At 51.5% G+C, this 17,362-nt stretch overlaps 1 protein-coding gene across 3 annotated transcripts in view; it reads right to left on the reverse strand.

The window, feature by feature from the left end:
* The window catches only part of TSPAN18 (tetraspanin 18), a 204,869-nt gene that overhangs the window by 54,903 nt on the left and 132,604 nt on the right, over window positions 1-17,362 (reverse strand). For all 3 annotated transcript variants that reach the window (XM_064364999.1, XM_064364997.1, XM_064364998.1), the window contains exon 3: window positions 15,729-15,868. The gene's annotated coding sequence lies outside the window, so the exon portion shown is untranslated. The remainder of the gene's footprint in view (window positions 1-15,728; window positions 15,869-17,362) is intronic.

The following is a 17,362-nucleotide window of genomic DNA, read 5'->3' on the forward strand; positions in this document are numbered from 1 at the left end:
AAGCTTATCTTTCCCACTGAAATGCCCACATCCCAGCGAAAGTTAAGCCCTCTGCTGCTTGCCTAATTGCAGGCTTAGAGCTCTGGTTAGGGACACGGGCTCTCTGGAAAAGCTGGGTAAGTGGTCTGGTATTTGGCAGTAGCATCAGAGAGGCTCTCTGTGAGCTGAGCTGTCTGGTGACCTAGGCCCACATGGGCTGTGAGGGCCCCACGGGGGAGAATGTAGCTCTGCAAAGGGCTGGTTCAAAGCCTCCCCTTCTTGCATGGAGCTGCTGCTCCAGCCCTTGGGGAGATATAACTCCAGGGGATAGGGAAAGTGGGCCTTGCCCCCCTGTTTAATGCTGATCCTCACTTGGCTGGAAAAGCAAAATGGGTCTGTGGGCTGCTTTCCGTTGTGTCTGTTTCCCTCCCTCCTCTTCCGGTGGAATCCTCTGAAAAAGGGTTGCTAAAGGGAGGAGCGCGGTCTCAGCAGGTTCCATTCTGTTGAGGGCTGGAAGATTTTTCAAATGCATCAAGGAGCCAGCCTGGGTGGAACCCAGCCCCAGCCTCTCGTCACAGCCTCGCCACTGGGAACTGCCAGCCCGGCCAGCCACAGACCTGAGGGACAAAGTTGTCCCCTTACCCAAGCACCAACCATGCAATTAGTTCTCCAGCTGGTTCTCATCTGATCATTTTCCTCTTTCTCCCTGGGGTGTTTCTAAAAGAGTACCTGGGAAGAGAGGTGATTAATGTCCAGGCTTTGCAGTCAAGACACTCAGGCATGAATCCTTGCTCTGTGACTTGGGACAGCTGAGTTGCCTTCTCTGTGCCTCAGTTTGCTTGTCTGTAAAATGGGATTGCTATAGTACTATCTCATAGTGTTGGAGGGAAGGCTAAATGAGATCGAGTACCTGGCACAGGGAGCGATCATTCTGGCTCTTCCAAGGATAGAGGAAGGAGGTTTTGTCCAGAGGCTAAGGCTCAGTCCATTGCCTATTAGGGGCCAGATGGGCCCTCTTCTTGAGACCCACCCTTTTCCCCATGCCCAGGTCACCTGGCTGCCATCTCTGATTCAGGCGGAAGAGGTGGAGGTGAAACTGACGTTGATTATTGTATGTCCCACGCTGTGCAAGGCCCATCTCCTTTTTACAGATGAGGAAACTGAAGCTCAGTGGTGTGAAGGAGGTTGCCTAGGAGTGCACAGCTCCATGCGGAGCAGGAATGTGTCCTCATGCCTTTATGCGGGGGTCTTCCCACCCCACTCAGCACCTGCAGCCCCCTAAGAAACAGATGTAGTGCCATACCCATGCTGTGGGTGCTGGGTGGAAGGCAGGGACAGGTGAGGTCACCCAGCCAGCCTGGAGTGGCAGAGCTGGAACAAACCCAGCAATGCCAGCCTGGGAAGGCCTGGATCATATGAGCCCCTGGAGGAGCCAGTCTTGATGCTGGCTCCCCTCACAGATCACAGCTCCCCCGGGCTCTGCCCCATGCTTTGCTCAGAGGGCTCTGAGGACCAGTGCCTCTGCATCCAGGCAACAGGCACAGCCTGAGTCCCCTTCAAGTCACATGCCTACAAGTCAGGACAGCACTCCCCGCAGACCTCCTTGAGGTGGCTCATTTTCAGCTTCCCAGAAGGAAATAAACCCCGCAGAGTCCAGACCCCTCAGCTCCCCTGGGCCTCGAAGGGAGTGGGCTTTCGGCCACAACTGCTTAGACTTTCCTCCTTAGACTCAAGCCCTGTAAAACGCATCTCTGGGTACAGTCCCTTCCATGCTGCTTTCTTTGTCCCCAGTCAAGGGGTTTGTCTGCCCTGAGTTTGCATACTGTTCTTCCTTCAGCCACAAGAACAGGGCCACAGGGCCCGAGAGCTGCCATGCAATCTCTGGGGTTGTCACAGAATCCCCAGGGTTCAAAATGTCTGAACTTCCCGAAGCTGCCACAGTACTCCTGGGATTATCCAGAATCCCTGGGCTGTCATGGTGTCACAAGGCCATATAGGTCCCTTGAACGCTGGAAAAAACGCTGGGCCACCATGAAATTCCCTGAACTAACATGGAACCCCCAGGTTGCCACGAAGTGCTGGGGCACCCCAGGGTCTCTAGGCTATGCAGGGCCCCCTTGCTGCCAAGGGACCACTGGAATATCTTAGAATGGAAATGACTGGCTGAGTCGTCCAGGAACCCACAGCCACGTACCGTCACTTCCAACCCCTAATCCAAGCATTTCTCCCACCTTCTTCCTGACCTCAGCTTAAAATTCCTACCTCCAGGAAGTCCTCCCTGGTGTCTTTCTAGGCCTGGCTAGGCACCACAGCCCTAGGTATCATGGGCTCCATGGCAGTTCCCTGGGTCTGCCCTTCAGAACACTCAGCATGCAGTCCTGCCACTGCCTGCTCAGGGATCTGTCTCCTCTGGAGCACACAGCCTGTGCCCAGCCTGGGTAGATAGCACTCAATGAATATTACTTAAATAGATAACTGTGTGCTATTAACTAACTAGGCACTTGATGGCTGTGTGACTTTGGGCAATTTACTTCACGTCTCTGTGCCTCAGTTCCCTTTTTCATAATAAGGATGCTAAGAGTATAGATCTTATAAGGTTGATGTGAAGCTTCAATAACTTATGCAAAGCATTAAAGCAGAGGCTGGCATATAGTAAGCACAATATAGATGTCTGCTATCATGAAATAACATGTGAACTATATTCATTAGGCTTTCATAGGGTCTAGACTTACAGCAAGGATGGAAAAGGGATTCTCCCACAATGCTCAGTGCTCCAATGGTCATGTACACTAGCATAGCACTTGCCGTGTGCCAGGCACTGACTGCACTTATGTTTTACGTGCATTCACTCAGTGAGTCCTCATGGCAACCCCATGAGGTTGGGGCATGCCATGGACTGAATTATGCCCCCATCCACCCAAATTCATACGTTGATGCCCTAACCCCAATGTGACTTCATTGGAGACAGGACCTTTAGGGAGGTAACTGAAGTTCAATGAGATCATAAGGGTGGGGTCTTCATCTGACAGGATTGGTATCTTGATAAGAAGAGGAAGAGGCCGTGCACAGTGGCTCACGCCTGTAATCCCAGCACTTTGGGAGGCCGAGGTAGGTGGATCACCCGAGGTCAGGAGTTTGAGACCAGCCAGGACAACATGGTAAAACCCTGTCTCTACTAAAAATACAAAAAATTAGCCAAGCATGCTGGTGCATGTCTGTAATCCCAGCTACTAGGGAGGCTGAGGCAGGAGAATCACTTGAACCTGGGAGGCGGAGGTTGCAGTGAGCCGAGATCGCGCCACTGCACTCCAGCCTGAGTGACAGAGTGAGACTCTCTCAAAAAAAAAAAAAAAGAAGAAGAAGAAGAGAAACCATAGAGCTCACTCTCTCTCTTGCTCTGTCTCTGTGCATGGAGAAAAGATCGCATGAGGACACAGTAGGTGGCTTTTCACCGCTGCTCTGAACCTGCTCCAAGTCCAAGGGTGTGGGCTGGGCATCTCTGAGGCAGGGGTGCAGGCATGAACCACATCTACGCCAAGCAACACACATGAGAAGAATGGGTGAAGGAACAGGGCGCATGTTGGCCAAGACTTACAGGCTGCCTCCGGGACTCGCCTGCCAGGCCCAGCATCCTGAGGGCTGGTGGTATGAAAAGGGATTGGCTGTGTCCTACATGGTCCCAAGCTGGTTATGGCAGAATCAGAACTGTTCTGCCATGGGACAGTTTCCCAGGTAAGGTGGTGAGCTCCCTGTCTTTAGAGGTAGTCAAGCACTGCTGCTGGACCACCACTTACTGGTGATGTGTGGGGAGGAATAAAAGTACTGTGGACAGAATGTTTGTGTCACCCCAAATTCATATCTTGAAATCCTCACCCCCAATGTGATGGTATTTGGAGGTGGGAGGTAATTAGGTCATGAGGATGGAGCCCTCATGAGTAAGATTGGTGCCCTTATGAGAAGAGACAAGAGAGCTTGCTTCCTCTTTCTCTGCCACACGAAGGTACAAAGAGAAGACGGCCTTCGCCGAGAACCCTACCATGCTGGCACCCTGATCTTATACTTCCAGTCTCTAGAATCTTGAGAGATAAATAATTGTTGTTTAATCCACCCAGTCCATGGTATTCTGTTATAACAGCCCAAACTTCCAGTGACAGACAGCAAGAGTAAACACTCTAAACCGTTCCCTCCAGTCTTAAGCAGCTGTGAAATATTAAAGAGCTGGCAACTATGAGTCCCTGGAAAGTCTTCCCTACCAGCTCTGCTCATTAAGTCCTGTTTATCTTTTAAGTCCCAACTGAGACATCACCTCCTCTAGGAAGTCCTCATTGTTTCCTTCCTCCCCTCTGGTCTCTATGTCACGCCACTCTCAGGCTGGTGATCTGTGGGTCTAGTCAGCAAAACTAGAAACAATAGGTAGAAGCTATCGACATAAGAAGACAGAGTGAACCCCAATATAAAGATGAGTAGTCTTCCAGCAGAGTGGAATGTGGTGACATCTTGAATGACTGAAATGTGATACAGGTGTTAAACAATGTATCTGAAATCAGAGAGACGTGGGGTTTAAATCCAGTCATCCTCTATGTGACCCTGGGTAAGCGTCTCAACCTCTCTGAGCTACAATGTCCTGAGCTGTAAAATGATTCCATCTCAAAGGATGGAACCAAAGATCAAATGACACTAGCAGGCCTGGCACTCTATGTGATCAGGATCTGAGAATTTCCTATAGTCTCTGGCAAGTAGGGAGCTGCTGACAGTAGGTGTATTCACGCTGACGTCAGAGGGGTCTCAGTGTGGAGATTGGTGCAGAGGATTTCTTTCTTGCACTGAAGTAAACATTGCACTCGGAGGCCTTGATGAGCTCTTCCAACTGTTAAAAAAAAAACAAAAAACCCACCCTTCTGCATTGGCCTTAGCTGGCTGTGGAGAGATGGATGCGTCATTGAGCATACACTGTCTCCTCCCACCTCCACACATGACGTAGGAGCACATTTACATGAAATGCCCAGAAAAGGCAAATCTATAGATACACAGAGTAGATTGGTGGTGGCCAGGGGCTGAGGCAGGAACAGGGACTGATAATAAATGTGTGACGGGTTTCTTTGGGGGATGATGGAAATATTCTAAAATTAGATTATAGTGATGGTTGCAAAACTGTGTAAATTTACTACAGACTATTGAGTCATATCCTTAAAGCAGGTAAATTTTATGGTGTGTAAATTAGACCTCTATAAAACTGTTCAGCACTTTGGGAGGCCGAGGAGGGCAGATCACAAGGTCAGGAGTTCGAGACCAGTCTGGCCAATGTGGTGAAACCCCGTATCTACTAAAAATACAAAAATTAGCTGGGTGTGGTGGCGCACATCTGTAATCCCAAATACTCAGGAGGCTGAGGCAGGAGAATCGCTTGAACCCGGGAGGCAGAGGTTGCAGTGAGCTGAGATCGCGCCACTGCACTCCAGCCTGGACAGCAGAGAGAGACTCCGTCTCAAAAACAAATAAACAAACAAAGTAACAAGAGCAAAACAGGATTGCAGAAGGGTATGGTGGGGGCAAGGCCCAGGCCCTGTGGGAAGGGTGGCACTGTGGGCTGAGGCCTGAGGTCACAAGGTCAGAAGTCACTGCCAGTTTCAGGGATTCCTTCTCCACCTGCGTTGTTACACTGGCACGTTCTTGTTGCTTCCTGTGGGAGTCTAGGCAATGCTGCCCACCCACTCTCGACCTCATTAAAACCCTGAAGCAAAGCCTGGTAATGTGAGGCAGGTGGGCCTGGGGTTCCAACAGGGTCCCAAGAGGGGACTGTGTGAGGGAAGGAGGCCTCCCGGGAGACTGAGCCTCCCAGAAGCCTTTGAACACTGCGCTGGTGTGACGGCTCAGGGCATGCTGTGGTCTGAGGCCTCTTGGGTTAGGATAAAAGCCACGGGCGGGGCCTGGGCATGTCTCTAAGGCACCGTGGTTCCAACAAAGGGAGGAGGGGGTAGCACCAATCACGTCCTGGCATCAGCTACATGCCAGGGAGAAGCTGACATTTATCCTGCTGATACTATCGGACGTGAGACATGTACATTTGCTGAGAATACCATCTGGGTTCAGCTTCTATGCACTGTGGAGAAATCTGACTTGTTCCTGGTTATACAGTTAACTGGTTTTAACCTCTACATGAGTGAGAAGCAGGTGTTTACCAAACCCATTTTAGACAAAAGGAAACTGGGGCTCTAGAAGGTAAGTCACTTGTCTGAGGTCGCACAGCAAGTGGCAGGGATAGGATTTAGACCCAAGGCCTTTGCGAAGCAGGGGAATGACTTTTTTCAAAGCAGTCTGAACACCACTCTCTTGGTTGGTAGTGAGCTCCCCATCGCTAGAGGTATGTAAGCAGAAACTGAATGACCACCTCTCAAGGAGTCAAACAGATAACCTTAAAATCCCTCCCAGCCCAGCCTGTGAGGCCACACATCCTTGCTGATCATTTCCTTTGAGAGTTAAATCTATACTAAGAGTAAAGCAGAAAAAAGGGCCTGAGTCCTCCTAAGGGAGGAGGCCTAGTGGGCAGAGCCTGGCTGGCACCTCCTCAGCCAAAACCACAGTTTCTCTGAGTGCTCACCGCAAATCAGCAGTGATCGCAGGTTGGGGCTAACGTGATCCTTAAATACACACAGACCAGGGCCGGCATCACCTAACTCCAAGTAACTGCTCTTTAAACTAGCACCAGCAGTGGGTGCATTGGAAGCAGGAGCTGCCAGATTCAAAGCATGTAGAGTCCCCACCTGGCCCTCCAGCCAGGGCCTATTTCACACCTGCCCCACCTTCTGCCCTGGTGTGGGGACTCCACCTTCCCTCTCTCCAGTCCTGCCTGCCCCAAGGAGTCGGGGTGTGGTTGGCAAGTTTTCTCCTCTGGGCCAGTGGTTACACTCTCTGTAGGGTGAGTTTATTGGAAGCTCCTTTCCAAATAAGAGCTCTGATCTTGGGGGTGCTCACCACAAATCAGCAGTGATCCCGGGAGAGGTGAGCCCCATTTCCTAAGCTGTGCCCGCATGGCCCTAGGAAAGCAGCAAGGAAGGCTGGGGTCTCTGAGGAAGCAGCTGGGCTGGAGCCTCCTCTGCTACCTCCTCTCCATGGGGCTCCCCATGCCAGTACTGAGGTGGGGAAGCCAGGTGCCCTCCAGACCCACACCCACAGCCCGGCCCCCACCTCAGGCCCCGACAGGAACCTCTCCCAGTCTCCTCACAGTTCCACACTCAGGGGCGTCTGGGTTAGCTCTTGAATGTCTTGGTGCCTCCATTCCAGGCCTAGCACCCAGATGTGCAGATGGTATTTTGGTTTCCGCTACCCACCAAAAGATAAAGGGAGCATGCAAGATGAATTACAGTCCCGGCAGTGACTGAAGCCTTCCACAGCACTCAGACAGAGTGGCAGCAGATGGCCACCAGTGCTCCAGCCTCCAACTGCGTCCCCTGAGAGAAGGATGTAGCGAGAGGCAGGGCTCCTGCGTGACCAGGATATCCACGCTGCACCCGGCCTCCTTCTGCTCCATCTCCTCGAAGGCTCAGCCCTGTGCCCAGAAGCCAGACTGTCACCAGCTGGAGACCTTGCAATGACTGCAACTGAGTCCAGGGGCTGTTCACTCTCAACCATTATCCTACCTCCCTGCCATTTTCCAGGGTATCACCTCTCTGCCTCCTCTGCATAAACCTGTTCATGGCTCCCCAGTGCTCCTGGGGAAAAGTCCAAACTCGGCACAAGAGGCCTATCTGGTATCCCTTCCCCTCCCCTACTTCCTCTGCTCACTCCACCCAGTGCCACCACTTGTAGCTCTTTGAATGCTCTGCGCTGTCATGCCCCAGGGACTTTGCATGTGTTGATCCCTCTGCCAGGAATCTACTGTCTCTCAACTCACACACAAACTCCTTTGTCTGCCTTTAAGACATTTATAAACCAGCCGGGTGTGGTGGCTCACGCCTGTAATCCCAGCACTGTGGGAGGCTGAGGCAGGTGGATCACCTGAGGTCAAGAGTTTGAGACCAGCCTGACCAACATGGTGAAACCCTGTCTCTACTAAAAATACACAAATTAGCTGGGTGTGGTGGTGTGCACCTGTAATCCCAGCTACTCGGGAGGCTGAGGCAGGAGAGTTGCTTGCACCTGGGAAGCAGAGGTTGCAGTGAGTCGAGATCAGGCCACTGCACTCCAGCCTGGATGACAGAGTGAGACTCTGTCAAAAAAAAAAAAAAAAAACCATGGAATACTATGCAGCCATAAAACGATGAGTTCGTGTCCTTCGTAGGGACATGGATGAACCTGGAAACCATCATTCTCAGCAAACTGACACAAGAACAGAAAACCAAACACTGCATGTTCTCACTCATAGGTGGGTGTTGAGCAATGAGAACATGTGGGCACAGGGAGGGGAACATCACACACTGGGGACTGTTGGGGGGTGGGGAGCTAGGGGAGGGATAGTGGGGGGTGGGGAGGTTGGGGAGGGATAACACTGGGAGAAATGCCTGATGGAGGTGACACAGGGATGGAGACAGCAAATCACCATGGCACCGTTGCATTGTGTACCTATGCAACACTCCTGCAAGATCTGCACATGTACCCCAGAACTTAAATTACAATTTAAAAAAAGACATTCATAAACCAAGCCTTCTCCAGTACTGCCCCCTTCCCTAGCATGTATCGCCTGGTCGGGGCTGCTACATCGAGGTGAATTAGACAGACTGCTGCCTGCTGTGGCCCTCAGGGGCCCTCGAAGTGGAGCTTGCATCAGAATCTCCTGGAGGGCTTCTCAAAACCCAGGGTACTGGGCCTCACCACTCCCAAGTTTCTGATTCAGTAGGTCTGGGGTGGAGGTCTGGAAATCTGCATCTCCAGCAAGTTCTCAGGAGATGCTGGTGCTGCTGGTCTGAGGACCATGTTTGAGAACTGCAATTTAAACATCAACTTGAGGTTGGTCGTTGTTGAGTTTTCACCTCCAGTCTCTGAAAGAATCTGCTTTAAGGTTGGTGCTCGATCAATACTTGAATGAAAGGTATTGATGCATTTGTTGCAGCCAATGAGAGTGGCAGGATAACGTCTTGAGACTTTTTTTCCAATGTGTTCATCCGCAGTGGGCATTCTTCCTTCTTCTTTCCCAAGACGGTGGCCAAGTCTTTGGGTCCTATGCCTTGGGGGTGGCTGGTTTCCCAGGCCAGACAGAAAAGTGGCTGGGCCTAGGAAGACAGCTTAGGCTGGAGCAAATGAAGGTGGCCGGGGTGTGAGCCTCCAGAGAAGAGCAGCAGAGGAAGCAGGCAGGAGGGGACGGGTGGAGAGCGTCTCTGGAGATCAGCCAAATTGGTGGGATCCAAAAGCTCCAAGCTCAGGTGCCCTGTTCCCAGAACAGCTCTCCCAGGAGGTGATCAGACTTTGATGGGCTGATCCTGAGATGCCAGGGAATGGTCGGGAGACAACACCAAAGATCATAGCTCGGAGTTGCAACCAAAGGCCACAGCTGTGCCCTGGCTAGCACAGAAACAGCGGCTGCCCGCCTGCCCTCACTAGACCCTGAGATTGGCAAAGAAGCCCGTCTGCGGGGCCCCTGTGCGGGCTCAAGTCCGGCAGCCTTTCCCAAATGTTTCGGATCGCATAAGGCCACCAAGACTCCTACGTGCTCCCAGGTGGCAAGAAATCCCCTCCCCAACATGACTGGGATTGAATGTCTTTCAAACAGGCAGAGGAAGCTGAGGGCAGATTAAATCAGATTTAGAGAAGTAAAGGCAGATGGCATGCCTTGTACCTGCTGCAAGTCCATTTAGCACTGGCGATATGCTCGGCCCCGTGCCAGTCCTGCTGCAGCTTAATGCCAATTGTGTTCACTTGGACCTGGACCTCTGCCCGAGTGTGGCAGCAGAGGGCACAGCTGGGAGTGCAGACAGTCCGAAGGTGAGCAGGAACCATCGGTTGTGCTGCCAGGGTCACAGAAGCTGGAACTGGACTGAGCCCTGGGGCACCATGACAGAAGAGGGGCCCCTGGCAGGTGGCCATCCATGTTGTTTGTGAGCCTGGCACTCCAAGCCTGGCCTGAATGTGGTTCAGCTCATGCCACTCCCATCCCCAGGATTCTGAGACCCTAGAGAGTGCTGGAGATCCCCATGACTCAGAACAAACAGGTGCCGGGAAGCCAGGCTGTGCAAAGGACCGCAGACTGTCCCTGCTCCACTGAGACCCCTTGGCACCAGACTCAGGACTTTTAGCCTGGGTGACAACTGGCTGCAACAGCCACCAGGCTACTGTCCCCCCCTGACTGCATTCCTGTCCCCTGCACTTAAGGAAAGAAAAAAAAAAAAAAGAAAAGGTTTAGTCTTGAAGAGCTCCACATTCCAAGAGCATGTTGCTAGGGAAAGGGACTGATGGGGTTGGCAGGTGGAGGGAAGGAGAATTTGCTTTTTAATTTAAATCCTTCCAGATCATTTGAATTTGTAAGAAGCATATATTGCTTGTGTAATAATAAGTTTTCAAAGTAATTTTTTTTTTTTTTTTTTTTTTTTTTTTTTTTTTTTTTTTTGAGACGGAGTTTCACTCTTGATACCCAGGCTGGAGCGCAATGGCGCGATCTCGGCTCACCGCAATCTCCGCCTCCTGGGTTCAGGCAATTCTCCTGCCTCAGCCTCCTGAGTAGCTGGGATTACAGGCACGCGCCACCGTGCCCAGCTAATTTTTTGTATTAGTAGAGACGGGGTTTCACCATGTTGACCAGGATGGTCTCGATCTCTTGACCTCGTGATCCACCCGCCTCAGCCTCCCAAAGTGCTGGGATTACAGGCTTGAGCCACCGCACCCGGCCAATTTTTTGTTTTACAAATGCAAATAGTCTGCAAAAAACTGTGTGGGAGCAAGAAGATGCAACAAATAGCTTAAGGGTGGTCATTAAATAAACCATCATCATCCTTTCTTGAGCATTTGCCATGTGCCCAGAGCTCTGCTACATGTTTTAACACTCATTATTTAATCTAAAGCTCATCACAGCCCTATGATGCCATTAGTGCCACCATTTTCTAGATGAGAGACTAGAATTTGAGAGCGACTCAACAACGTGCCCAAGGTGAGCCAGCCTCGGAGCTGGCATTTGCAAGCGCTGGTCCTTAAATCAGGGTACACACCAGGCTGCCTCCCTGAAATGAAACTGACAAAGTCGATAAGCTCAAAAGTCATTTGTTTTGTGTCCATTCCACTATTTAAAAATTCCTGATATTCCACGAGAGCCAAAATCAAATTGTCATGAAAAAACAAGCCAAGAGATTGGTGTCTCCAGCCACCCTGGGTGACGCTGGGACAATATGGATTCTAATGAGTCCACTCTGATCCTTCCCCCATCCATCCATTCACCAGCCACTGGCTGATGCCTCACATGCCAGGTTCTGCTGGCTGCCAGAGACCAGAGAGGGTGAGATACCCACAGCCACCGGGAAACCACAAGGCAAACACAGGGGCAGGCTGGACCCCAGCACCTTCCACGTGCAGGCTTGGTGTCCTCCAGAAATAATCAGAACTCCTTGCTATTCAGGATCCAAACGAGCATGATAGTGGGGTGAAAATGAAACATGACCTTGCCATTGGTGCCCAGGGGCCAGCCCATCTTCCCCTCTGAAATACTTTTCACGATGCTGAGCTGGGACTGGCTCAGCCCATTCTTTAGGAACAGGTACAACACTGGACCAGTCCATTTTAGTGGATTCTCTGGCACTTCACCTAGGCCTTAGACCCAAGATGGCAAGAGAAGGTGGAACAAAGCTTCGGGTGCCATGGAAAGCTGGGGTGGGATTTTCCCGCAAGGTCTCAGCCTGAAGACCTGAGCTGCTAAGAGCAGGGACCCTGAATATCCTATCCAATAGGGCCCCATGTGCTTCTCAGAGGCCCAGGCACACAGCAAGTGCTCAATGAAGTGTTGGTGAATGAATGAATAAATGTGATTCTGGGTAAGGCAGCCCCACCCCCATCACTATTTGGAGATGGGAGGGGTGTGACCCCCGCACCCCATCACCAAGTTTTTTGGGACATGGACCAACAGGCACCTATACACTGAAGACTCCCACAGAGTTATATTAATACAATTGAAATATAAATAATAATATCACCAATAGCATCAGTACTACAATGAATGCTGATCCCCATCAGGCAAGTATTTCCTCTCATCTTCATGCAGTCCTATGAGAAGTGTACTATTATTATTCCTAACTTACAGATGAGTACTGAGGCCATACTGCTAGCAGAGCTCACATCTGAACCCAGGTCTGACATGGAATACAACGTTTCAAGCTGGAAGGAGCTTGACAAACTATAAGCCGGGAGGCTAAGGACATCAGTAGCGCAGCAGGGATAAGAACCCAAGTCTCCCAACTTCCAGCCCAGGGTCTGCCACCAGGCCGGCTGCTTGCAATGCTCTAAGTGAAAGAGTACTAAGCTCCATAAAGTATCTCAGGAATGAAAGGATTAGGAACTCTTGGTCTTCACACAGCACCATCTCTTCGAAAGGGCCCTCCAAAACTCCTTTTCCCAGGGACAAAGAGGACGAAGGGAAAAGGGAGGAGCTACTCAATGCCACACCCAAGCTGTAGTTGAAAGTAGCCCTGAAGACAAGATGGCCTTAGGCCCAACATGGCCAAGCCTGGAGGCCTGTGGGAAAGAAGGCTGACCGACTTCATCTGGCTTCCTACCCAGCACAGCCTTTCAAGCCTCAGGGTCCCACCACTGGGCCTCTGCTCTCGCTGTGTCTTCCTCCCGAATGCCCTTTCTAGTGTCCTCACCTGGACCATATCCAGGCGCAGCTCACAGGCCTTGCATCCCCTGATCTTACACCACCAATGTGCAGAAGGAACATCTCCTTGTGGCTCTGAACCCCCAAGACTTCCTTTGTATTTCTGCTCTGGACCTTCCCATTCTTTACCCTGGATGTCTTTTTTTTTTTTTTTTTTTTGAGACAGAGTCTGGATCTGTCATCCAGGCTGGAGTGCAATGGTGCAATCTCGGCTCACTGCAACCTCTACCTCCTGGGTTCTAGCAATTCTCCTGCCTCAGCCTCCTGAGTAGCTGGGATTACAGGCATGCACCACCATGCCCAGCTAATTTTTTTATTTTTAGTAGAGACGGGGTTTCACCATGTTGGTCAGGCTGGTCTCAAACTCCTGACATAGTGATCCATCCACCTCAGCCTCTCAAGGTGCTGGGATTACAGGCATGAGCTACCGCGCCCGGCACCTTTGATGTCTTGACTTTGACATAGTCTCCCTTAGAACTGGCCTCTGAGGTACCAGTTGAGTGCATCTGAATGAATGAAGAATGTCTGAGAAGGAGGGCTTGTCTGATGCGTTTTATTAACAGGTGCACACTCCCAGAGCAGGTCTGCATACACATCTCTAACAGGTGCCCTTCCTCCTCCCCAGGGCCATGACCAACTGCACCTTACACCCTAAGTCCTAAAGGCTGAGAACCAAGTCATTCTGCTAGTTCTGCTGCATCAGGCACAGGTGTGGGGCTTTACAAACGGTGTGGAAAGTAACTGACCGACATATCCACCAGGCCAGCCCAGTTATGGCTTAGCATTGTGCGAGACGTCGGGCGAGGGGTTGGGGGCAAGACACCCAGAGGAGGGTCCTGCCCCCAGGAGGTCTCCCAGAGGAGAGGGCAGGGGACCCTGAGGACAGGGACTTTTGGGCTTTGCTCACCCTCAATTCCCAGCATCTAAAACAGCGCCTGGCTCACGGTAGACACTCAATAGCCTTTGGCTGAATAAATGAATTAACACTCACTGACCCAGAGGTGCTGAGCTCACCATATAAGGCAGGGTGGTGCTGAGCGCTGAGCTGGCTGCATGGTGACTCAGAGCTTCGGAGCCCACAGGCGAGACAGAGAGCGAGAGAAAGACTGGGGGAGGGCCAGGAGGTTTGTGGTTGACCAAAACCAAGCAAGGGGCAGATCTGACAAAGTGCCTGGCCACAGCTGCCTGGGAGGCAGCATCACAAGCTGTGGTTTTCAGTATTTTTTCCACAGAGGAATCTTTTCTTAAATGAAATCACATGCCACACCCTAAATGCAGGACACAGCTGGCACAGTGGAGGGCAGCAGGGCTGCCAGGCTGGTCTGGCCACGTGGACCCTCGTGCCCCAGGAGACAGAGCTTCCACTCAACTAGTGCCCATCCCCCTCCCTCCCCCCGACTCCGTCACTCTAAGGGGCTTCAGAAAAGCAAGGCTGAGGCTGGTCTTCTGGGAAGGGACCCATTTAGGGCAAATAAGCCCTAAAGAGGCTCAAGAAACTTCCCCCAGCCATGAAGGAATTGAGGTGGGGAAGAAGGAAAAGGCTTTCCCAGTGAGTGGAGGTCTACCCAAGGCGGCCAGGCGCTGGGGTGGCTGAAATAGTGGCGCAGCCATCAGAGAGTGCAGGGGCTCTTTATGAGAAGGACGGTCGGGAACGATCTTTTTGGAATGTGAAGCACCACTTGCAGTTCCATCAGATGTGTGTGTGTGTGTGTGTGTGTGTGTGTGTGTGTGAGAGAGAGAGAGAGAGAGAGAGAAAGTCGGGCTTTCAGATACTAGATTCACTAAAAATGAGGCACTCAGAGAGAGGCCAATGCTGGTACCATAAATCACAGGAAGGACCCCAACTGGGACACATGCAACCACCTAGGTGCTTCATCGCCCCCGACTCCCACCATGACACCAATGGGGAGAATCTGCTGTTTTGTCTGCTCAGCGTTCTTTCTCCTTTTTCTAAAAATAATGCCTAGATTTTCCCTTGGAAGTCTATCCCCTTTCATGCATTCAGGCTGACTTCCCCAACCCATGACACCTCCTGACCTCACCATGCCACCACCACCCACCACTGGCCACCACACACCACTGGCCCAGTCTGGCCAATCAGCATATCTTAGCCTCCAGGTTTCAGTGATTGGTCAGAGGTGGTCATGTGACCCAAGACAATCCAATAAGCCTCGACTCTGGGATTTTTGTTGGAACTCCTGGGAGAAAGAAGCTCTCCTTCCATTGAATTTGAAATGAGAAAGTCATCCATCTGGAGCTGCAGGTCCCTGCCCTGCTGCCACATAGTGAGTGCCTGCTGAGGACTGAAGGTCACAAGGAGGGAAGCAGAGGACCCGGATGTGGTGAGACACAGTTCTGACTAACAGCAGCATTTGAGCCCTGGATTCAGCACTGCCTGCCTTGAAACCTATAAATAGGCCCCAAATCATCACTATATTAGAAACCAGTAAAAAAACTAATAAAATGGCCTATCTTGTTAATCCAGTTTAAGTTGAATGTTGGCTCCCAAATGACGCAGCATCTGACCTCAGTTCAGCCTTTGCCCTCTCACCACCCACTGCAGCCAACCTTTACTTCTGACCCACCATTGGTTCCTGCTTACCTGGACAGCAGCTCCATTCTTCCCCAGGTGAGCCTGGGGGCCATGAGCCAGCAACCTGATGGGCCAGCCTGCACCTCAGCCTTCTCAGCTATCTGGCCCCTCTGAGGGTTATCTTTTTGGTGAATCTAGTGAGACCCCAGCAACCCTGGCTCAGATCCACTCACGCTATCTGCACCCCTTACTATCCTGCCATGGACCTTTGGCATGATCGAGGAGACAGACACTAATCCATGGAAGAGAATGAATGATAGAGAATGACAGGTGCCCTGCTGACGGTTACCCTTAGCAACAATAACAGCAACAACGAGAACAACAAAAGTAGCAAAACTCCCCCTGCTGCACAGGCCTAAACCCTGTTACCTGGAGAGCCAGCGTTGAGACGTCTGCAAAAGGATTATGCCCGCGTCTCCAGAAATCAAATTCAAGGGGTTCCAGTTGCTTTATAGCAGTGTTAGAAGCTCAGCTCACCTGAAGCTTGAGGCTGTCTGGGAGATGCTCACCTGTGAGAGAAGCAGAAGCAGTCGTGATTACCTGCCTGAGCTGAGGTCTCTTCTTTCCGTTTGCAAGGCTCTCCCAGCCCTGCAGGAGGCGGGGTGATGAAACCAAGACTGCAGGAGCCTGGGGGTGAGCATCCGGATTGGGGACTCAACATCTAGATCTGACTGAAGTAGGCTGGAAATAATCCTAAGACACAAAGGTACATGTGTGTGGGGTAAAAATACATAAGCATCCTACCCCCTGCATCTAGCATAGTGCCCCTTGCAGAAGGGAGAGGAGGCACAGCAAATGTTTCATGATTTGCTTTGATGTAAAATATAATTTGTATGTCTGAGTGCAAGGCAACTCCATGGGCCCAAGCAGATTGGAGAGAAGTTTCTTCAATGCAAGAAAATGCATTCCCAGGATGCTCCAATGCAGCCAGACCAATAGCCTCTTTCCACCAATAAGGAGACTGATACCCAGAGAGGGGCACTGACTTGCTCAGAGTCACGCAGCAGCAAGTTGGTGGCAGAGGAAGGCCTAGACTCTGAGTCTCTCCTGACTCTTGCTGAAGCTTCTCTCGGGGCCATACCCTCCTCTGTAGCTGTCAAACTGGAGCAGCCCCAGGAGCACAGCCGGAGCCTGTCGCATGCTGTGGTGGGGGAGGGGAGAGGATGCTCACCACCCAATTGTGGGCCTCAGCAGGCAAGTGTTTTCTGACTCTGCTCAAGCCCAGACAAGGAACAAGAGGTTGCCCACAGTGGCCAAGAGCATGGGCTTTGGAAGCATGTAGACCTCGGCCACGGGCTGGCACAACCTCTTTCCAGAAGAGGGAAGTCAGGGGTCCTCTCAGAGCTTCAGACTCTTCATTTGTAAAATAGGAATAATAATAGCACCTTTTCCTGAGGATTGCTGGGAATTAAAATGACTTTCATAAGTCTGTGAAGCCCGCAGAGGAGCATTTGGCATATAGAAATTGCTCAATAAATGCTAAGGAGGCAGCACAGAGGAGGATAGTGCAGTGCATGCCAGGAGAGGTGGAACACTGGACTTGGAGCTGCCTTGTGTTCCTGGCAAGTCTTTAGACAAACAGCCTCTCTAAATTCTGCCAGCCATTTATCTCTTCTGCACCCACCTTCTCCCTTTTCTCTACATCTCAGAGACCTGAGTGGGCCCCCAGCCCAGCAAGCCTGCCTCTCTTTCTAGGCTGGGAACCTCCCACCTTCCTGTAGGATCCCCTTACCCTAGTCACCAAGCACAACCCACATTTCACCAGCCAGCAAAATGCAAATGTCATTAGCACTCTGCAAGCTGGTGAGCACGAATGTCACACCAGACGGTGTGAACTGGGGAGGGATGGGAGGGTGGATTCCCCAGGAGGGGTGGCATTCCCAGCGTTTTCCAAAAGGGCATGGTAAAGAAATAAATAAACGGCTGCAGGAAAGAGGTGACAACAGAGATGGTTTCAGTAGCAGCATCCACAGCCACGCCGTCCTTGCGGGCTCACCAGGGTC

The sequence above is a fragment of the Aotus nancymaae genome, unplaced genomic scaffold (assembly GCF_030222135.1).
Source record: "Aotus nancymaae isolate 86718 unplaced genomic scaffold, 86718_ANA_hifiasm-v0.15.2.pri h1tg000059l, whole genome shotgun sequence".
NCBI lineage: Eukaryota > Metazoa > Chordata > Mammalia > Primates > Aotidae > Aotus > Aotus nancymaae.